Here is a 13,009-nt window from a genome sequence, read left to right as displayed (position 1 = left end):
ACGTTTGGTAATCTAATTTATAGAATTTTCCAAATCTATCTTTCTTCTTAGAATAGAGTATGTATAAAGCAAGTGAAAGAATTCTTCTGAAGTCATGACTGTCAAAAGGAAAGATGTACATTCATGTTTGCATCTACTTCAGCTAAAACAAAAAGGACTTAGATCTCAGCAGGAGTTGTTTCAGGGAGTAACAAAGTCATTAGTTATGAAGTCTGCTAGTGAGAAATATCTCCAGACAGATTGCTTTCTTAGGAGCAGACTGCATAGATATCTAAAATAATTACTTAGGTAAGCAAAAGGTACAAATTAGACTAAACTAATATTATTATTCCTCAATGTTCTCAACTACTCAATAGCGCAGAACAAATAAATTGACTCTTACTCTACTTGGAAAGTGTTTGATGGAGAAATGCTTGATTTACAGGGGCATGTTTGTAAATCGTTCCTTTCTGTTTTTAGTTAATAACAGACAGAAAAGCTTTGCTGACATTCAGAACATGAACAATCTTTCAGTTTTCATATCTGCTCTTTGGTAACTATTACACCAGGGGCTGTATTGTCCCATGAACAGCAGCCTAAAAGACAATATGTCTAATATGAATGGCAGAAGAAAGGTGGAATGAGGGATCTTTTCAGAGCAGGATACTCTCCACTTGATTAATTGGTAGAGGGATGACTTGTGCAGTATATTAATGTACAGCTGTTGTTGACAATGATACCAATTTGTGACTGAATCTGTACTTAAGTGTTGATTAATTACACAATAAAGAAAGCTAAAATGCTTATCTTTAATATACAAAAGCTTCTAGAAATAGAAAGAAAGGAAATTCCCTACACTGATGTTCCATTATGCTTCTTTCAACTGTCTGCTTCAGCTCATCTGAATGTTAATTCTTTTCAGTTTCCTTGCTTTTATTTTTTATTTTTTGCATCTCACTCTACAGAGAGGAAATAGTACTGGGCTGACCCATCAGGCAAAGGAAAACCATGATGCTCACCTTAAGTGTGTTGTGTCATTACCACCTAAAAATATGCTTCACAAAATAGTGCTTATTAGAGGAGAAATAGGTTAAGTAGGTAAAGATAGAAAAACATCTTGCTATGTAGAAGACACAAATAGACAGGTAGATGAGTAGATCTGTAGCTCCTTGATTGTTTCAGATGCCACGAAGTCTAACAAGCTGACTGATTAATGATCTTCTGAGAAACTTAGTGGTTATAATAACAGTTGAGGTCAACCTGTCAGCAGTTGGTTGGGAAAAGTAATTTAGCTGGTTTGCACCTTCACTCTGGAGAAAATACTAAGTAAAGTGTGTATCTTCTGTTGGTTTTCTTTTGCAGGTAAACTTTCCCAGGTTCTGAAGAACTCTCAATCTAAATACAGTGTAAGGGTTTCTTTATTAGGGGAAATAAAAGGTTATGGGTGGTGAAAGCTCAGAAACAAAATGCCAACTATCTATAAGTAAAAGCAATTCGTAAACATGAAGTTCTCTTCATTTCTGCATTCGTACTGTGGTACTAGGAGGGAATCAGATTCTGTACATGTTCCACTTTCATGCACTATAAATTGCACACATGGGTTAACTATAATTTTGGAAATGTCTGTTTCACTGGTTTGGGCAGACAGGTGAGACGAAATTCAAGTCATCTTAGAGCTAAGTGCCTTTTCCAAGTTACACTTGTAGGCTTTCTCGATGGTCACTGGAAACAGATACTTCCAAATGTCAGCTCAATCTCCCTCAAGATATGACTAAAAGAGAGTAGGTGAATTATGTGTGGGAAGTTCTGAGTATCATTTTGTTGTATTTTATTTTATTCGCTATTGAGATTCCCCACAGTGAGTTTAGATTTTATTTCTCACTTCTAAATAGCTAATGAATGCTAAAAGAACTTCACCTGCTCATTTGTTTGGACTAATTTATCTTCATCCCTCACTAAGTCCTCTTTTATAAATCTGAAGGCTTCCTGCACATACTCCTGCTACCATAGCCCTGAAGCAATGTCTAAATTTTAAAATGTAATCTAAATGGAAGGTTTAAAATGTGTCCACAGCAATTAGCAGTGTTAGCTTAATTGTTATGTAGTGTGATTTATACAACAAAATCTATTATGCAACCGTGAGGAATCTCTTTTGTCACCTATGCAGAAATAAAAATGAAAAATATCTTCTAATTCAGGGCCTCTGTCATCTAAGAGGACAGACACTGCAGTGATGCTCTATGGGGCCATTTCAATTAATTCTTCTGCAATTTACATATATAATTAAGCAGCTTGCCTTCATTGTCTGAGTATTCTCATTAGTGTTTGGAATTATGCTCTGCTCCCTTTACAAAGTTGCATTCTGTCTGCATAAATTTCAAAAGGAATAGCCCATGGAAGAAGATTCTACTGCTTCAACTACTGCTCTCATTCTCTGTCTTCATTTTTTCTGAGCCTCTGTGATGTTTGAAGTCTTCATCCTTTCATCTATATGCTCCTGAGAAGATCCTACAGAGAGAAACTAGAACGAAGAATTGCTTGTGGCTTCTAACCACCCAGAAAGACATTAAAAATAAAACTGTATTTTTCTCAACTGCAACCAGAGAGAAGCACGTTTCCATAGTAGCAGCAACGCTACTGGGTAAGTCCACACAGACCCTATACAACTTGCTTGGTAGAGCTCTGCTTTACTGTGTAGAATGGCTGAAGGTTACAAACAGCTACATCTTCATTGTATCGCAAATGTCAATATTCCCCAGTAGTAATCTCAGTCTATCTTAGGGTGCTGTTTTCAGAACTATCCAGGAGATCAAGAAAAACACCTAAATGGCTGAACAAGAATGTTCAAGGTGAAGTCAGAAAGATCCAAGGAAGAAATTATCATACATACCAGCACCTGATGAAGCTTGTGTTGGTCTTTCATCTCCCACTAAGCTCTTACTACAGTGAGCCTCTAGCAGCTGGTCTGTCCCCTTGAGAAATGCAGGTCATCCCAAGTGACACTGAGGCCACCAGCACCACTGTGTGTGGATGACTGGAATAAGCACTTGACACTGACCTCATTTTTAGTGGTGGAACTAAATAAAGACATCTAAATAGAAGTATCTATGCTGTATGTTGGCGTACTGGGTTTACATGGTGAGGTTTTGGTAATGGAGAGTTGCAGGAGTGGCTTCAGTGAGCAGAGCATAGCAGTTCCTCATGTCAGATAGAGCCAACCAGTTGGGGAAGAGTGACATTCCATGGGAGGGACTCCATGTGGAGCAGAGGCAGGCAGACCATGAAAAAACAGCAAAGATGAAGCACTGTGGACTGACCACAGCTTCCAATGCCCATTCTTCTGTGCCCATTGGAGGGAAGAGGCAGAATAGGGTGAGTGGGCAAAAGGTGGTTTTAGTTTGCTTTCAGTTCTCACTGCTGTAATCTGTTATCAATAGGCAATACTTTAAATTCATTCCTCAAGACAATTCCTATGCACCCAGTGCAACCCAGGTAAGCCAAAAGGTTGGACACCCACCCATACCCTGAAGCATCTCACATGACAAGCATCTCATCTCTTGTTCATTGTAATAGATGACCATGTTTGGGCAAAAGCATCACATCTTCACACACCACCTAATTAGCTCCCCATGTGAGATACAACTCCTTTTTCTTTTCTTGAAAGAAGGTCATAGGTTTCATGCAGCTCCTGCACAGTAGTTGTCTGCTGTACACTGGTACTTAAAATGCTTCAGTACCTCTCCAGCAGCACTCAGCATCTACTTGTGAACAACTGAATCTGGTTGTTTATGCATAATTTTTGCGAAGTTAGATTTAGCTGGTGACAGCCTCGTCTCTAGATAACATACAAATGCCTACACTTTTTGTGAAGCTGGATATAAATGTCTCTGAGCACAGTTCATTTCAGTTCAGGATGATGAGCCTAAGAACAAAAGAAGTGCTCTTTGAGGGAAGTCTCTCCATCTACTATCCACAGAATCTTACAGATTAGTGGAGATTCAGAAGTCACGTGTCAAATTATCTAAGTAAGGTACAACCTCTCCAATATGGTTGAGTAGAATATGTAAGCAGAGGGCCACAAAGATCCTAAAGGGCCTAGTGGATAGGGCATTTCCAATATGAGGAAAGGCTGAGTAGCCTGGATCTGGGGGAAAAGAAGACTGAGAGAGGATCTGATTCATTTTCATAAAAAGATAAGGAAAGTGGGAGGCAAATGGATGAGTCCAGGCTCTTCTTGATTGTGTGCAGTGATAGGACAAGGAGCAATGGACTAAAACTTGAACATAGGAAGTTCCATACTAATATGCAGAACAAATTCTTTATGATAAAAGGTGATGGAGCAGTGGAACAGACTTTCCAGAGAGGTTGTAGAGTCTTCTTCTATGGAGATATTCACGACCAGTCTGGATGCTGACCCGTGTGACCTATTGTAGAGTACTGCTTATGCAGAAGAGTTGGACTTGATGATCTCTTGAGGTCCCTTCCAACCCCTGCAGTTCTGTGATTCTGTGAATATGGGTTGATACAGCTTGCACTTACAATACATTGGGAAGCCACTAAGAAAAATCTTGCCTTAAAGCAGCTTCACCGTGGAGCAAAACAGAAACCACATTCATGCAACTTTGACACTTCCTACGTATTTTGGAATGGAACTCTGAACTGAAGAAATAATAGAATTGTTATGTTTTTTCTTTGTTTTACTTGGGTTTGTTTGTTTTGTTTTGTTTGTTTTTTTTAAACTTGCTTTTTTGAGCACTGACCAGGTAGAAAAAAGTCAATTCTAAGGATCCAAATTCAGATTTATTTGAAGTTTTTAGTTTGCTCTCAAAAAAAAAAATCAGAACATGAAGCAGCAGGGTTCTCCTCTTCAATGCTCTGACACCTTTGAAGAGAAGAATAAATTAAACCTCTTCCCTGTCAGAAGTGTTAAGAGTTATCTCATGAGACTCTTGTAGAGGAATATGAAGGGAGCAACTAAGCAAACAAGAGGAGAAACTGAAGAGACTTGGGCAATTTTTGGCAAATTCCTTTTATTTCACTTTAAACAGAGCACTTTCTGTCAAGTGTGTAGCATTTGCCACTTGCCTTCCTTCCAACACTTCTATTTTCTCCTTCTGTAACTGCAACATCTTACAGAGCACCTCTGCTCTTCATTCTGTTGTTTCTCCTTCAGCTTTCCTTCTCATCTTCAGTATACTACCTGCCTTGTTTTTCAGATGTGAATGCAATATTGTAGAACATTTAGTCAATTCCCATCTGAAGTTGAAAAACAAAACAAACCCAAACAGACAAAAATAAAAGCCCTAACACAATGAAAGCCTCTCTTAAAAATAATCAAGGCAGAAGTAAACTGTGGTTCTGGAATTGTAATGCATATGCTGTAATCTAAACATTTAAGGCTACATACCTAAAAAATTAAGAATCTGTGTTAGAGGTAGAACCCCATTAGAGCCCCTAATATCGAAATAGGAGTGCAGCTCATCTCCCTGTGTTGGATAAAATCATAGAATTGTGGAATTGTCTGAGTTGAAGGGTCCCTTAAAGGCCATCTAATCCCACCCCCCGCAGTGCACAGGGACACCTACAGCCCAATCAGGTGCTCAGAGCTCTGTCTCCTGACCTTGGGTGTTTCCAATGTTTTGCTTAGGAAAAAAAGACCATCCTCTGGCACTGCCTGCACAGCCTGTTGATCACTAACGAAGCCTGTGAAACACTTTGCTTTGGATCAAACAAAACCCAATATGTGTAACAGAATTTTCAGGACAGGCTGAAACCAACAGAGTTCTTTTAGAATTTTTGGTTGGTTGGTTGGTTTTGGTTTTATCAAAATAATACTGAAAAGAGAATCAGAAAGGGGGAAGCTTGAGCCAGGAGCGCTCAGATTATAACTTTTAAATTTTACAACCCTACAGAACAAAGAATAGCAACATATTTTTTCAGCTACATAATCAGATTGACTTTTACCATGAGGAGGCCTAGTTGTACACTGCTTCTTAACACTTGGTGTCCATTGTCTGCTGAATCAAAGATCAAACCTGAACCTCAGAGCTCAGTTTGTGTAATTTCCCATAGTCTTCTTCAGATCTGGACTTTTTCTAGACTTTTTGGTGGCATATCTCAGAGACTATTTCGTAGAATCATAGAATAATTAAGGTTGGAAAAGACCACTAAGATTATCTAGTCTGACAGTCAAGAAGACATATTTAAGGAGTTAAAGCTGACAGTCAAGAAGACATATTTAAGGAGTTAAAAGCGTCTCTCATTAAAAGGAACTCCTCCCCAGCACTACTTTCTTTCCTTCCACTGCCACCAGGACAGCACAGCAGCACAGCAGCTCCTGCTCCCCAGGCTTGGTTCTTGGGGCCACATTGTTGTGCACATCCCTGACAATTCATAAAATTAATTTGTACTTAGTTTCTAAGTCTGATATCTGGGTCTTTTTCAGACTAGTCAAACGTTCCAGTCAAAAAATCCCTTTCCAAAATCAATAGTCCATACAAAAAGCCTTGATTTCATGGAGGAAAAATTTTTGCCACATGCACTGACCTCCCAAAACAGCCAAGAAACCATCAAAAGCAATGGTCCAGACAGCTCTGATGGAAACATATATTTCATTTTGCTTTCTGCTATTTTCATATTTCATTGCTCAAATATGTGGCTACAAAGAAAGACGAGGGTAGTACTGATAGTAATGTAGAACATTTCCAAATCCTGAGCAGTCACCTGTGAAGCAAAGAGCAGAAAAAATTAGAGGAATTTAGTTTCCTTTTGTCTCAATATGCCATTATATGACTCACCAAATGTTTCCCTCCATCACACATCAGAAGTCAAGGTACCAATGTTCTGGCAGTTCTCTTGCTGCTCATCGCTTCCTGCTAAAAGCATCAGAATTGTTCTCAAATAGCTGATAAATGCAAGAGCCAAAAGAAAGTAGGGTGGAAAGAAAAAGGGAAAATATGTATAGATAAAAAGAGGGAAGAGAACAGAACCCAGCAATTTGAATACAGGCTGTGGATTAATCAAATTAAATTGTATTTTCTGTTATGTCTCTGGAAGGAGAGAGTACTACCGATGTTCCAATAGCTGCTACTTTATTAAAAGCTATTCTATCTTTTTTTCCCCAAAGCTTTTAAAGCAGAGAGACTGAGACTGAAAGCTGACCAGACATTAAAAGCTATTTCCCTTTTGTTAATGAGTTTCTGGGGAGGAAAACACAAATAAAAAGCTGAGGGATGTGAATAGACAACACAGGCTTCGATGTGTCATGTCCCATGCCCAGGCACTTGCCAGAAACAGCAAAGCAAAGCAAATGCCACATGCCAGGAAAATAAGTACACCCCAAACTTTGAGGTTCTCTGGATAGCTCAAAGAACGATACGAGCACGTATCCAGTGTATTTACACTGCTATTACTGGAGATCTAATGACTCTCCACCAGTAAGAGGTTCATCCTCCCACTACTAAAACACACCATTCCCATAGCAAGTATAGATACAACAAACCAATAAATAAATAAAGTCACAAGGGAACCACGCATTGCCCCTCTTAGTTTGATGAATAGCTATTTTAGTTTTAACGGTGGCAGTTGTCTTTATTTCCTGTTCAAATTACAGAAGTCATTTTTACATTAACAAAAAGAAAAAGGAAAAAATTGCAGCAAAACCAACAACAAAAAAATTACAATGGTTTGAATTAACAAAATCTCTCTTCCAAGAAGAGATCTGAGCACTCGTGCAACCTTAACCATGAGAGCTTGAGTTGTTTTTCATAATCAGTGCATCCAAGGTTACAAGAACTGTTCAGAAACATTTCATAGATCGTAAAATTAGTAGAAAAGGAGCTCATTTTTCAATTAAACATTGACTTTCCCAAGATACTCATTCTAGCTTTAGTTATGAAGATAGAAGTAAGTTAATGTTTTCAATGCTTTGGTTGTTGCAGCATTCTTCTGTATCAGAAAAAAAAAAAAGTATAAAACCATTTTTCAGTCAGAACTGGAATGATTTTCCTTAAATCCCCTACAGAAAATATGACAGCTTTGTAATCAGTGATTGTGACATGCAGAAACTCATTCTGTTAACACTCTCTAAGCATAAAATTTACCCTTTGTTCATTCTTTCTGCTGAGCATACCCACAAACATCCAAAATAATTATTTTTAAATTGAATTCCACAATCAAACCACAACCTCCTAGAATCGTATTCCCCCATTTCAGGCACACTAAAAGCCCATAAGTTCCTCTCTCTCTCTCCCTCTCAAAAAAATAAAATAAAATAAAAACATTAAAATGCATGAAAGTAACATAAATGCACAAGTAGAACAAAGCAAATACAGAAATTTTGTCACAAATATACAGAAAAATATACAGTGATTGTGGGACCTGATTTAGCAAATGCATCCTCCACTGTCACAAGTCGCCCTGTACAGCTTGGAAGTCATTTCCTACCACTACAAACAGACACGCCACTGCAGCACCAAACCCAGGTGATATCTTAATTCAATTTCTTTTTGTTTCCCAACATCTCAGGTGGATTTTGTGGCTACAACCACAGCAATACTGCTGCATGTACAAGAGGTGCACCCACACTTGCTGCTTGGTGGAGTAAACTTCTGGCAGGAGTGGTTTTCTCCCTGCCACTAGCTCTGAGATACTGATTGATGCATACAAGTGATCTGGGTTTTGCTTTGTCAGCTTTGCCATCTGCTTGTTTCTCCATCATCTGCTCAAATGGGAGGGAAAAGCCACGCTGAATCTCTTCTCCAAGATACTCCCACCAGCAGTGCAAAGAGACTTGGCAGACCTGTTAGAGATCGTAATTTATTTCCTTCCACAGAAACACAGAATCACAGAACAATTGAGTTTGGAGAAGACCTCTGAGACCCCCAAGCCCACCCCCCCAGTCCACTCCCTCCATGCCCACTGACTGTGATCGCAAGTGCCACATCTCCATGACTCTGAAACACCTCCTGGAATGTAGACCCCACCACCTCCCTGTGCCAGTGCCTGACCACTCTTTCTGAGGAAAAATAATCCTAAGGATCAGTCTGAACTTCCTCTGGCTCAGCTTAAAGTCGTCACCTCTTATCCTCATTACCTGGGAACCAAGGAGCCTGCAGACCATGCTTAGGTTGAACTCGAGGTTGGGCCACGCCAGAATCCATACTCAGTCTACTTAAGGGACATCCTAGGTTGGGATGCTTGCTTCAGGAGTATCTTTGTCTTTCTCTACAAGGACATCTAATGTAAACATATTATATTTTTCTTAAGGGAGCCCTCCTTATGCCCTTATGATCATTTCAGAGAACTAAGGCAAGGAGAAAGGGGAAAAAAAAAAGAGTTGTAATATCGTGGCTGTGGGATAGAGAGTGGAGTCCATTGGTGCTGCACTGAATGCAATGAGTCTCACTGGAAAGATGAGGACAAAATTCATTGATTGATTAGAACATTTTAATTGATACGTGCCAAGGGAGCTGCAATCGGGTTTCCGTGGGATCAGGTCTGTGTAGATCCTGGCTGCCATCTAGTGGAGATGTGTTCTACCTATAGACAAAAATAATGATTCAAATTGTAGACAGGGGAATAGCAGAGAATTTAACTGAAGGTAAAAATTCTTTGCCACTTGAGAAAAAGATAATAGAGCTGAAAGCTCACATGGACACCAACGAAACTGAGGACAGAACCACACCATAATCAGAGAAAATGGGATATAATTGAACACTGACTGAGATCATCTCATCCTGTATTTCTGAGACAGTTTGAGACCTCCCTGTCACCCTTATGGAAAAACAGGGAAGGTGAAATGTTTCACTTCTACACTGCCACATAAACACTACTTATTCTACTGTAACATGTTTTCATGTTCTCTTGCAAAACTATACATTACTTCATTTGACCCAAGTGGACAGAAAAACGCAGTATGAGATGTAGGTCACTGAGCACTTCCTGGCAAAATAGAGAGACTGGATGAAAGGGAAAAAAAAAAAAGAAGTCAGTATTTTACATATGCAAACCCAGTCAAATTAGGGAAAAGGGAATGGACAGATATAGCCCTTCAACCTGGAAGTGGCTCGACCAGAAGAAAGGACAATACAGGCTGAGCGTGGAGCGAGGAATATCATCACCATCTAGAGAGTTCTGCACACGTTGACTTCAGTACAGATAAAAGAGTGTGTCAAGTTAAGTAAGAGCAATAGGGGAAATAAAAAATCAAATACAGTTCATCTGTTTGTGTAGAGATGACAATATTATTTACATTTTTATACATTATATGCATTATAAATTACATTTATTTCATTTTCTCCTGTACCTTTCAGAAATGTATTCATTGGGGGTTGGACAAGATTATCTCTAGAGGTCCCTTCCAACCCCTACAATTCTGTAATAGTCCACTTTAATACAGCAGTTTCATTCAATCACATACAAAATAAGAAATTACTATTGTTGTATAAAATCACAAATAATCTTCTTTCTTTTCCCATATTTTAAAATATTTGTATAGATCAAAAATGATAATATTTGAGTCAAAATATAGTACAAATAAACATTTCTAATAGTGTAATATGATATGTGATATGAACATTATGGGGGTTTTTTTTGTTTTGTTTTGTTCTTAAAGGACATTCTGCAAGAACAAAAATAATGCAACATTCATGTTAAGTGAGATTCCCTTTTTAAGTGCTTTGGTTTTCAGATTTCCACAGTACGTCATCAAATCACATCCACCACACAAAAAGCTCATCATCATCGATGATGGATATGCTTTACAGTAGGCAAGATGTGATTAAAAGCTCCATTCTTCATGGAATAATATGCAAGACTTCCACCTTAAGGACATCAAGCTCATATCTTAATTTGATAATATGAGAGCACAACTCAAGCTAGACAGTGAAGATGTCATTGTCTCTCGTAATCAAAGCTGACTTAGATTGCACATATGACCTCAGCTTTAATTTTCAGACCTCTCCCTAATCATCAGGGATAAGCACTGTTACAGTTAAATGCCCTTTCACTCTTGTGCCCAATCCACCTAAGACAGACAAGGACAGCTCTCTTTCCCTGTAAATACATACAAGCAACACTGAAGATATGAAATATTAGTACTTGGATATTGCTTTAGGTAACATTTTTACCGGTAGAGTTTTATTAGAATATTAAACTTCAATAAATCTTATTAAATATATTGGGCTAATTCTGTGGGGTTTTTTTCTGCTTTTCTCTACAGTTTCCCCTTGCAAGGTCAGTTTCCTTACAACTGTAGGATACCCCTTGGTGAGATGGTGTTTAATGTATTATAGCCTGAATCGTAATTTAATTAAAGCAAAACACTGAAGGAGACACTGAATTGTAGAATATCCCTAGTTGCAAGAGACCCATGTGGATCATCAAGTCCAGGATTGTTCTTTTGAATCTGAAATTATTTCATTATGCAGAAATCAATGATGTTAGATAAAGCCAGAAATCATTCTGTGATGCATCATTTCGTTTTTTAATATTGAGTATCAAAAATACACTGTTAGACAGAGGCACTTTGCCCCTCCTACTGATCCCAAGGTTGTTAACAGTCATGTAGTGTTGGGAAGCAATGGTAAAGCACGAGGCTACACAGATTCTATGAAAAGCAGCATAAAAGGGTGATGGCCTGCCAGAAAAAAAATGATAAAAAAATTCAAGGGCAAAGCGGATGGACAAGAGCCTCACAGGAAATATTATCTGAATGTGTAATGGTGAAGAAACTACTCAAACACTAACCAGTGGGGAAGATTTCCATCAAAATAAAAACATATGGAAGAGGAGGCCTTCAGTGATGCCATCCTGTCAAAAAATAGTGTTTATTTTTGGCAGGTGCATTTAAGGGTAGAAAGAGAAAAGATAATCAGCCCATTGAGATTGGCTTTGGTACAACATGAAAGCCAAGTCCAAATTATTTCAGTTCTTTGGCAGTGGCAGAAATGGGGCATGTTTCTGCTTGCTGCAGCCTGCAGTGTGATTAGCTCAGACAGCACCCCCAGCAGCTCCGATTTAATTCTGTCTTTACTCATTTCAGTGTATGCCCTGCAGCAATTTCCACACCCTGAGAGTGACTTTCTCACCTCAGGTTAATTTTTCATTGTTCTGGCCCTACTCCAAGCGAAAAGAAAGCATACTCAGCATCATTTACTCTTCACAGGCCAAGAAGTTTCTGTTACTCACATTTTTCATACCTATTTTACAAAAGTTTTCATGGGACAGACAGGAACGTGCTGAAACATAAACTTATGCAATAGGTACACATATGTTCCTAGCAGAGTATAGCTAAACAAAAATGATCTACACTCAGTGCAATTCCCTTCTTGAAAAATAATGAATATTGATTGGGTTTTAGTTTCGTGTGACACAACATAATCAAGATTAGATCTGCCGTTAACATTTCATTTTTGGCATGTTCTCTGCAGACTCTCACTTCTGCTCATGTTAGCTGAAATGATGCATGAATATCTTCCTTACTATATGTGCTAAAATGCAAATCAAAATTGTTTGGAAAGATCACTTGTATTCTTGATTCAGAGGGTTTGGGGGCCAAGCCCTTAATGCAGGCTTCTATAAAAGCAGAGAACAAGAGCCCTGAGAAGTCTTTGTGCCATTATGCCTATTTATAATGTGTTCATTTAACCTCAGGATCATCATGGTAATAGCATTTTAAAATTTTAGAACCTAACTGTCAGCCAGAAAATCCAATTAATAGAGTAAATATTTAAAGTACATAATATGACATGTTATCCTAGTGGTTGAGACATGAAGACAAGCAAAATGCCATCACATACTCAGAAACTGGGTGAGCCAGACAATGGCTGGTCTGTTCAGTAGAAGGAAGAATTTTTTGTTGTTTTTAAATCTCCTTTTATCTTTCAGATGTAGCTCATGGTGGCCCTCAGGGGAAATTTTACAGTTAATTGTCCAGCAGAAGTGTAGAATTGTAGGAAATTTTCTATCTAAATGTCTGTAGGTCGAGGTGGGTAACATGTAGACTTTTTACTCCAACTGGTTACTCTGG

The sequence above is a fragment of the Cyrtonyx montezumae genome, unplaced genomic scaffold (assembly GCF_038088225.1).
Source record: "Cyrtonyx montezumae isolate F1298 unplaced genomic scaffold, pur_monq_1.0 scaffold_32, whole genome shotgun sequence".
NCBI classification, from domain to species: Eukaryota; Metazoa; Chordata; class Aves; order Galliformes; family Odontophoridae; genus Cyrtonyx; species Cyrtonyx montezumae.
This window is presented reverse-complemented; position numbering follows the sequence as displayed.